This window comes from Oryctolagus cuniculus, chromosome 1, assembly GCF_051225735.1.
Source record: "Oryctolagus cuniculus isolate XC-2025 breed Fujian yellow rabbit chromosome 1, ASM5122573v1, whole genome shotgun sequence".
Lineage (NCBI taxonomy): Eukaryota > Metazoa > Chordata > Mammalia > Lagomorpha > Leporidae > Oryctolagus > Oryctolagus cuniculus.
Window position 1 is genome coordinate 232,673,544 of NC_142867.1, and position 9,258 is coordinate 232,682,801.

Below are 9,258 nucleotides of genomic sequence, written 5' to 3' on the forward strand. Positions count from 1 at the left end.
TTTTTTTTTTTTTTTTTTAAGATTTTCTTTATTTATTTGACAGGTAGAGTTACAGACAGTGAGAGGGAGAGACAGAGAGAAAGGTCTTCCATCCATTGGTTCTCTCCCCAAATGGCCACTACGGCCAGAGCTGCGCCAATCCAAAGCCAGGAGCCAGGGGCTTCCTCCTGGTCTCCCATGCAGGTGCAGGGGCCAAGCACTTGGGCCATCCTCCACTGCACTCCCAGGCCACAGCAGAGAGCTGGCCTGGAAGAGGAGCATCCGGGACTAGAACCAGCGCCCATGTGGGATGTCGGCACTGCAGGTGGAGGATTAACCAAGTGAGCCACGGTGCCGGCCCCTCTCTCTAGCTCTTTTCAAGTACATAAATCAATCTTTATAAAAAAGCTGCATCACTGTTTGGCTCTGCCCCTCCCCGCTGCTCCCCCACCCCGGGCCAGGAGCTCTGGGGGAGCCAGGCTGGGGCTGTGGGGTCCGGCTGGGGCTGTGTGACCCCAGAAGTGGCTCAGGATGCTTGCGCGAATGAACGAATCCCAAGGGCTAAGGAGAGACCGGGATGGCCCGTGTCGAGGTTCCACGTGCTCTTACTGTGCTGGTGTCAACACGCATGTGCCACATCGTGTGCTCACGTGAGCACACACATGCACACACATGTGGCATCAGGCGCATGTGTGTGTCCGTGTGGGTGCAGTGCTGGCTTGTGCACCACATGTCCGTTCACACATGCACATGCTATATGGTGGTGCGCATGCATGTTTACACGTGTGCAGACGTGTGCGTGCCCTGAGCCAGCTGCACGTGCCGCCTACTGCTTGAGCTGGGAGGAGCCACACAAGGTGGAGACCGACCTTGACCCGCGGTCACCCTTCCACCTGCTGCAGCCCCAGGCTCAGCTGTCATCCCCCTGCCCCCGCCAACAGTCCCCTGGGCTGAGGGCCTGGCATGCCGTAGCCACCGACACTTCCTGGGGCTTGCATCTGACCTGAGGACACATCAGTGTGCGGTACTGCCTGGAGGCCCTGCCTCTCAGTCTCCCCATCTGTAAAATGGGTCTAAGAGCCCCACCAGCCCCTGACACCTCGCGAGCGCCCAATCGTCACCACGACACTGCCGTCGCTGATGACGGGACAATGCTCCTCCAAAGACAGGCACCCCAAAGACTGGACCAGGAGGTGCGGGGGAAGTGCCAGTGGGGGGAGACCAAGCCCCTCCTGGCAGGCTGGGGGGGAGGGGAGCAGGTGCAGGGAACGCAGAGGAGTCTAGCCCGCGTGGGCAGCCTGGGTCTCCTCGCAGCCGCTCCCAGCTGCTCCGAGCCGGCTCCGCGTGAGACCATGCCCCCATCGGCCTGCTCTGTGCCTCTGCCCCAGCTGTCACTGGCCAGGCCCTCCCTGCCTCAGGGCCTTTGCACCTGACACTCCTCTGGTCTCCACACTGACCCCTGCCGGACCCGCTCCAGAGGAGTCCTTGCTCCCTGGGCTGTCTCAAGTCCCCCCGCCACTCACTGTCCCCTCACCTAGCAACAGCTGCGGTATCCCAGCACACGTGCCTGCTGGCTCTCACCAGGAGCCTGGGCTCTCAGCGGGGGCCAGGCACCTGCAGGAGCGAGGAGGGAGGGCAGTGGGCCCTGGAATCCAGCCCGCACAGCCCCATTTAGTTGGCTCTTGCTGCAAGCCGGGGCCCAGCCCAAGCTCCGCAGGGCTGGGTGGTCTCCAGCGGCCTTTCCACCCGTCCATCGTGAGCGAGGGGCGGCCCCGCCCTGACCCTGCCTGGGCGGAACTGCACCTGTGCGCTCTGCACTCGGCTTCCACCCGTGTGCCCGGCTGAAACCAAGCCTGGGGGAGAGGGGGAGGGTCTTCAGCCCTCACTCAGCTGGGAAGAAGCCACGCCCTTCCCCATCCCTCGCCAGCCCTTGGTGCTCCAAACCCGGGCAGCTCCTGCGGACAGGTCGTGGTTTCCACCTGTCTGTCTGGAGGCCCCGCCTTCTTGGTGACGCCAGGGCCTGGTGCCCCCAGGAGCTCACCTGCGGGGGCGGATGTCCCTGGGGTGTCTGAGGACCGTGCGGGGCCGGCACCCAAGGGTGCAGCCTGGGTGGGGAAGGGGACAGAGGGAACCTGACCGTGCTGCGGAGCCGGAAAGCAAAAAGCGCGCGGTGCGCAGGGTGGGGGCGGAGCAGACCCCACGGGGCTTCGGCCTCGCAGGGCTGTGGCTTGCAAGGCTCTCGCCAAGCCCGCTGCAGGGTCCTGGACTCCCGGGCGCCCGGGCGCAGGCCCGGTTCCAGCCGACGGGGCCAGGGGCGGCGGCGGCCGCAGGGCCCTCCAGTCCGCAGGTCGCCCGGCCGGGTGCGCGCAGGGACCTGGCACCCGCACGGAGGGCTCCAGGGCTCCCAGCCGGGCCTGGGACCCGGGTCTCCGCTGGGTCACCGCGCGGCTCCGACGGGCGGAGGCGACAAGAAGCCGGGGCAGGGGCGGGGGACCCTGTCGCGGCGCAGGGACAGCGCGGCCACGCATGTGCCCCCGCGCCCTCCGCGCCCACCCCTGCCCTTGGCCAGCAGCTGCTCTCTCGCACTGAGACCGCGGGAGCGCGTCTGTGCCCTTGTGTGCGCGCCCGGAGAGGCCGCGTTGCCAGGGGAGATCAGGGTGGGGCCCGCGGAGCAGGTACAGCAGACCCCGGCCCATCGCAACGGCCCCGTGATTAGCGGACCGCGCGCCCCCTCCTGCCTCTCTCCTGGCTCCTCTGCCTCTCCAGCCCCCACTCCTGCTGGCTCCAGGGGCCCCTCTGTCCACCCCCCCCAGCAGGAAACCGGGACCAGGATGGATGGGGAAACAGGAAGCCACGTCCTTGGGGTTCACCCTGAGGAAGTCAGGTGTGCTTTTACGGGTGGAGAAGGACCCCAGGTGTCCCTCGGTCCCCGGCCCCCTAGCTACCCGCCAGCTTCTCCAGGGCAGGCTGGTCCTGGTCACCTCCGGGCCTTTGCACGGCTCTGCCGTGGCCGGGCCGTGACCTCTGTGCAACCTTGGACACGCTGCCTACCCTGAGACTCCACTTCCTGGGGTACAAGGTGGGTTCCTGCAGGATGTTTGGGGATTCGAGTTGATGACCCATGAGCTCAGGACTGGGCACCCAGGGCGCGGCCAGGAGCCCAAGGTTGCCTGGGCAGGTGTGCTCAGCCCACATGACTTCCTGTAGCTGGAGGCGGGGCCTTTGTTCGTTATTTCCCAAGTGGCAGAGAGAGAGTGGCTGCCATCCGCCGGTTCACTCCCCGAACGGGCCAGGCTGGGTCAGGGCTGAAGCCGGGACCCGGGCACTCAATGCAGGCCTCCCACTTGGTGGTGGAGCCCAGCCCAGCTGCCCGGCAGGGCACCGGCAGGGGCCAGAACTGGGGGTTGAGCCCAGGTACGCGATTGGGGAGCACCACCGCCACCTCGGCGGAGCCTGGTGCCCGGCGCCCGGCAGGGGCTCAGGCTGTCACAGCGGGGACCCAGGGTGGTGTCTGCGGCTCCCAGAGACGGGGCAGGCCATGAGACCCGTGTGTGGACAGCTGGGGATGCCGCCCCTCCCCCAGTCAGGTCCTTGTTCCTGTCCCCGCCTCGCCCACCTGGAGCGGCCTCCCGGCTGGGGCACTTCCTCTACGCTTGCCACTGTCTCTCTGGGCCTGGCCGCGTCTGGCCAGCAGCCCTCTTCTCCCTCTCGGGCAGGCAGGCCACTAAGCCCCAGGCCCCACAAGCCTGCCTGCAGCCCAGCACTAAGTGCATCTGCAGCCATTAGCAGGAAGGCCAGCCCGGCTGGTCCTGGCTGACGCGCAGCCCACGCCGCAGCCCTGCTCCCTGGGGGCTGCTCGGCAAAGCTCCATCCGCGGCGGGCGAGCAAGGCCTGGGAAGAGATGGAGCCCCAGGCCCCAGATGTACAGCTGTCTGGGTTGTTCACTGCACAAAGATAAGGGGGGGGGCAGGCGCTCCTGTTGAGCCAGCGGGGGCTCAGGCTGCATTCTTTGCGGCTTTTCTCTTTTGCATTTTTATTTATTTTGAGAGAGAGAGAGAGTCGCACCCCTAGCTGCTGGTTCACTCCCCAAGTGCCTGCAACAGCCGGGCTGGACCATGCCAGGAGCCGGGAGCTCCCTCCAGGCCTCCCATGTGGGTGCAGGGACCCAAGGACCAAGTAGCTAAGACCTCGTCCACTGCTCCCAGGGTGCACAGCGGCAGGAAGCTGAGTGGAAGTGGACCTGGGACTTGAACCCAGGCACCCCCGGGGGGTGTGGGCGTTCCACTGGCTCTGCCCCCAGGATCTTCTTTAGAACTGCGCAGCTCTGAGCTGCTTGGGAGCGTGGCCGCGTGAGTTGCGTCAGGTCCCGTCACCCACAGGGCTCCGCCTGCTGGCCCCCTCCCTCCTGAGCCCAGCCCCCACGGGTGGGTCCGCTCTCCAGCCCAGGAGAAGGCGCCGGCAATGGCGCGGCGCCGCGCGGGATCCTCGGAGACTCCCTGGCTGTCGCCATTCACCCCGACAGCCTCGCCAGCCTTGCGCGCTGCTCCCCTTCCCATCCAGCTCTCTGCTGTGGCCCGGGAGGGCAGGGGAGGATGGCCCAGGTGCTTGGCTCTTGCACCCACGTGGGAGACCAGGAGGAAGCACCTGGCTCCTGGCTTTGGCCTGGCCCAGCCTTGGCCATTGCAGCCATCTGGGGAGTGAGTGAGAAGCGCTCTCTCTGACCTGCAAATAAATAAATCTTTAGTAGAGAAAAAGTGTGTGTTGGGGCCGGCGCTGCGGCTCACTAGGCTAATCCTCCGCCTAGCAGCGCCGGCACACCGGGTTCTAGTCCCGGTCGGGGTGCCGGATTCTGTCCTGGTTGCCCCTCTTCCAGGCCAGCTCTCTGCTGTGGCCCGGGAAGGCAGTGGAGGATGGCCCAGGTGCTTGGGCCCTGCACCCCATGGGAGACCAGGAAAAGCACCTGGCTCCTGGCTCCTGCCATCGGATCAGCGCGGTGCGCCGGCCGCAGCACGCTGGCCGCGGCGGCCATTGGAGGGTGAACCAACGGCAAAAGGAAGACCTTTCTCTCTGTCTCTCTCTCTCACTGTCCACTCTGCCTGTCAAAAAAAAAAAAAAAGTGTGTGTTGGGGGGGGGGACAAACAAACGCGCTCCACCCCCTCCCCGCAGCGCATGGGGGCGCCCACGGCTCTGCACGGCGGCCAGCGTTCGGCCAGCGTTTGGTGCTGTCTGGTTCGGTCATAGCCGTCCTGGGGCTGAGCGTGTGCGGCGCTGCGGTTTGAGCTTCACCTGCCTGGCGGTCAGTGACGTGGGGCGAATCCTTGGACAACACGCCTGGCCGAGTCTTTGGTCCACCTTTTCTTCTTAAAGATTCATTCATTTCTTTGCAGAGTTAGAAAGGGACAGAGACAGAGAGAGAGAGAGAGAGACAAAGAGACAGAGAGGGACAGAGAGAGAGGAGAGAGAGGGAGAGAGAGGAGAGAGAGGGACAGAGAGAGAGGAGAGAGAGGGACAGAGAGGGAGGAGAGAGAGGGACAGAGAGAGGAGAGAGAGGGACAGAGAGAGGTCTTCCATCCGCTGGTTCGCTCCCCGATGGCCGCACTGTGGGACGCCCTCGCCCAGCCCCAGGCCCCACAGGTTCGCCCGAGGACTCTTCCAGGAGCGGCACTCCGGGGCTCTGGGTGATTTTTATGGATGGAGGGAGGTGGGGCCAGGTTCAGTTTTCTGCACGCGGACTTCCAGTTGTCCCCAGCAGCTGTTGAATGAATGAAAGCACCAGGCTCTGGAGTCAGACGGCAGGAACCCGACTGCGGGAGCCACAGCGGCCGCCTCCCAGGCTCGGCACCAGGGGAAGCCGGGGCAGGCGCCAAGGCCCGGCAGCTGGCCGCACCTCTCCGCCCGGCCGACGGTCTGCCCCAGCCTCCTGCGTTCGCGGCTCTGCTTAGGACAGAACGAGACACGAGGGGCAGAAGGCGTGCAGAGGCCACAGCCGATCAACGCTGGGTCCCCGCCTCCACCCAGGCTCCGGGACAGGCCTTGTGCTGGCCCAGCTCTCGGCGGCGCTGACGGCAGACCGCCTGCCCCCCTCCCCGGGCTCTGTGGTCCTTTGAGAGCCAAGGTTTGTGTAAGATGTGGGTTCAGACTGATGGGCTGCGTTATTTATTTGAGAGGAAGAGAGCTCAGAGAGGTTGGGGCGCTGACCTCAGGCCACACAGTAAAAGGGGAGCAGGATTCGAGCCCAGAGTTGTCCACGTCTCCTCGGGCCAGGCAGGGGAGCGGTGAGCCAAGCGGACAGGCCCGTGGCTGCGGTGGGTGCGGACGAGGGAGGGTCCCCCCAGGACTGGGGGGGGGGTCGTCCCCATGGCGACACCTGGCTCTGCACAGCTTCTGGTCTTTTTTTCTTTTTTTAAAAAAGATTTCTTTCTTTCTTTATTTGAAAGTCAGAGTTACACAGAGAGGAGAGGCAGAGAGAGAGAGAGAGAGAGAGAGGTCTTCCATCCGCTGGTTCACTCCCCAGATGGCCACAATGGCCGGAGCTGCGCTGATCTGAAGCCAGGAGCCAGGAGCTTCTTCAGGGTCTCCCACGCGGGTGCAGGGGCCCAAGGACTTGGGCCATCTTCCACTGCTATCCTAGGCCATAGCAGGGAGCTGGATCGGAAGAGGAGCAGCCGGGACTAGAACCGGCGCCCCTATGGGATGCGGCACTGCAGACGGCAGCTTTACCCGCTGCGCCACAGTGCCAGCCCCAGCTCCAGGTCTTGAGCACTCAGCAAACCCACCCTCCACAGCGGGGAGCCGCCCAGCCTGTAACCATGGGGGAGGGGGGGCATGGCTACACCAGCGGGGGGGGGGGCACTGCCGGGCCTGGCTGCCTCAGGGGTCCCGCCATCTGTGACTGCAGCTGCAGCCCCTCGGCCTCCCCCCCACCGCAAGGCACCCAGGCTGGAGCCCGAGCTGGGGGTCACCCTCCTCACCTTGAGGTGAAGCTCAGGGCCTGCCTCCCCCCGCAGCTCCGCTGAGCGTGGGCCGCGGACGCACAGCCCAGGCCCCGATGTCCTCAGAAGCCGGGGCTTGGCAGGGAGCCTTCGAGAGATGCATGGCCCTTCTGGAAGCTTCTAGATGCTCCCAGAGATGCAGCGATGGCCCTGAGCCCAGGGGCCGAGGCTTGTGGGCATGGCTTGGGGGGACAGGGCCAACCCCGCAGTCTAGCAAAGCCGCGGCACTGGGTGTGGGGGGTCACCGCTGTCATTCTGATGGCCGCTGTCCTCGTCACCGCGGTGATGCTGGGAGCCCGTGCGGCTCTGCCCGGGCTGTGCCCACCCCTCCCTGCAGCTGGGGGCTGCTCACCCCAGCCTCCCCCACCCTGGGGGAGCTGCAGGCTCCTGGGTTGGGGAGACGGTAGGTAGGGGCAGGAGCGGGTTTGTATTTTTAAAAAGTGTTTTAAAGACAAACCATAACTTTTTTCAGTGCGTGGACTTGTGATTCTTGGTAAGCCTGCAGAAGGGGGACAAGCTTTTTAGAAACAGCAGGGACACGCAGGGCGGGCAGGACTCGGCAGCCCCTCCCCCCGCCCCAGCTGCGCGCTCCTCCAGCCGGAGCGAAGCATCAAGCCCTGGGCTGGCGCTGGCACCTGGGAGGGAAGCGGCCTCCTCCCTCAGACAGGCGCTCCAAACGCGGGGGAACCAGCGCTGGGCTCCTTCGCGGATGTGTCTCCCCTAGAGGCAGCCTCGGGCCGGGCGGGGGCGGGGGCGGGGCGGGGGCGGGCCAGAAGCGCAGCCTGCAGCGGCTCTGCCGCCCCCAGCCCCCCCCAGCGTTCGCCCACGCAGGCCGCCCAGGCCGCCGTCCCTGCGAAGGCCATGGAGAAGCCTGGGCGCTTGCCACGGAAACCAGGGCTGGGCCAAGGGACGGATTCTCCGTGTCAGAGCGCCCTGCGAGCCACGAGCCACGCCAGGCGAGGCCACGGGGGCAGAGGGGCAGAGGGGTCGCAGCTCTGTGTGTGGCGGGAAGGAGGAGGAAGCAGCTGCAGACCCCGCCCTGCATTCGTATTCCCCAGGCCCCGGCAGAGCCCAGCGGGAGGGAGGGGATGCTGCCCAGGGAGAGAGGTGTCCACCACAGGCGCTGACCCCGCCCACAAAATGTTTCCAGATCTGACCTGCAGCAGCCGCGCGTGGCATCTGGACAGGCACCGACACAGACGTGGAGGCTCGACCCCCGAAACCTGCACATGACAGCTTCACAAGCATTGAAGTATTTGAAAGGCAAGAGGCACAGAGACAGAGGGGGACACACACGGATCTTCCACCTGCTGGTTCACGGTCGGGGCCGGACGGAGCCGGGTGCAGGGGCCCTTGCACTTGGACCCCCCTCCACGGCCTCCCAGGCCACAGCAGGGAGCCGGATCGGAAGCCGAGCAGCCGGCACTTGAATCGGCGCCCACACGGGATGCCGGCCTTGTGAGCCGGGGGTAACTGCACCACAGTGCTGGCCCCAGGGGCCGCGCCGCCCTGAGTGGACCCCCCACGCGACGCTGAAGGGGCCCAGGGCTGCTGGAGTCAGCAGAGCCGGCTGGGCTCTTGCCTCCGGCAGCTGCTCGGCTTCTGCTCCCCCAGGAGCCGCCCTGGATCCTTGCGCCCCGCCCCTCCTCCACCCGAACCTTAGGCCCCGCCCCCGTCCGCTGAGCCCCCGCCCCAGCTCCCGTGGCCCGGCCTCGCCGCTCTTCCGCGCTCTCCTCCTCTGTGTGCGCTCACCTGGAAGCTTCTAGAACACGAATCTGAGGCTCTCCCCGTGTGCAGCAGGGGCTTCTGGGGCCTCCCCGCGCGGGTACAGCCGGGCGCATGGCAGAACAGCGCCTCCTGAGCCTGGAGTGGGGCCCAGGAAGCTGCGTTCCCTTGGGGGCGGGAGGCCAGACCCGCTTCATCCATGTTCTCACGTTCTCTGCCCATGCGTGGCACAGCGGGTGAAGCCGCCACCTGCAGCGCCGGCATCCCATATGGGCGCCTGTTCAAGTCCCGGCTGCTCCACTTCCGATCCAGCTCCCTGCTACCGCCTGGGAAGGCAGTGGAGGATGGGTCAAGTGCTTGGGTCCCTGCACTCACATGGGAGACCCACAGGAAGCTCCAGGCTCCGGGCTTCAGTCTGGCCCAGCCCTGGTCATTGTGGCCATTTGGGGAGTGAACCAGTGAACGGAAGTCCTCTCTCCCTCTGTAACTCTCTATATTTTAAATACAAGTAAATCTAAACACACACACACACACACACACACACACACACACACACACACG

The 9,258-nt window shown here is 65.7% G+C and overlaps 1 long non-coding RNA gene across 1 annotated transcript; it reads right to left on the reverse strand.

The window, feature by feature from the left end:
• Positions 1–6,421: 6,421 nt before the first annotated feature.
• Positions 6,422–8,643, reverse strand: LOC138847521 (uncharacterized). The gene is made up of 3 exons (XR_011385371.2): positions 7,608–8,643; positions 6,952–7,471; positions 6,422–6,625 (listed from the first exon to the last, which is right to left on the reverse strand). It is a non-coding gene; the product is annotated as an uncharacterized LOC138847521 (long non-coding RNA).
• Between the last annotated feature and the right edge of the window lie 615 nt (positions 8,644–9,258).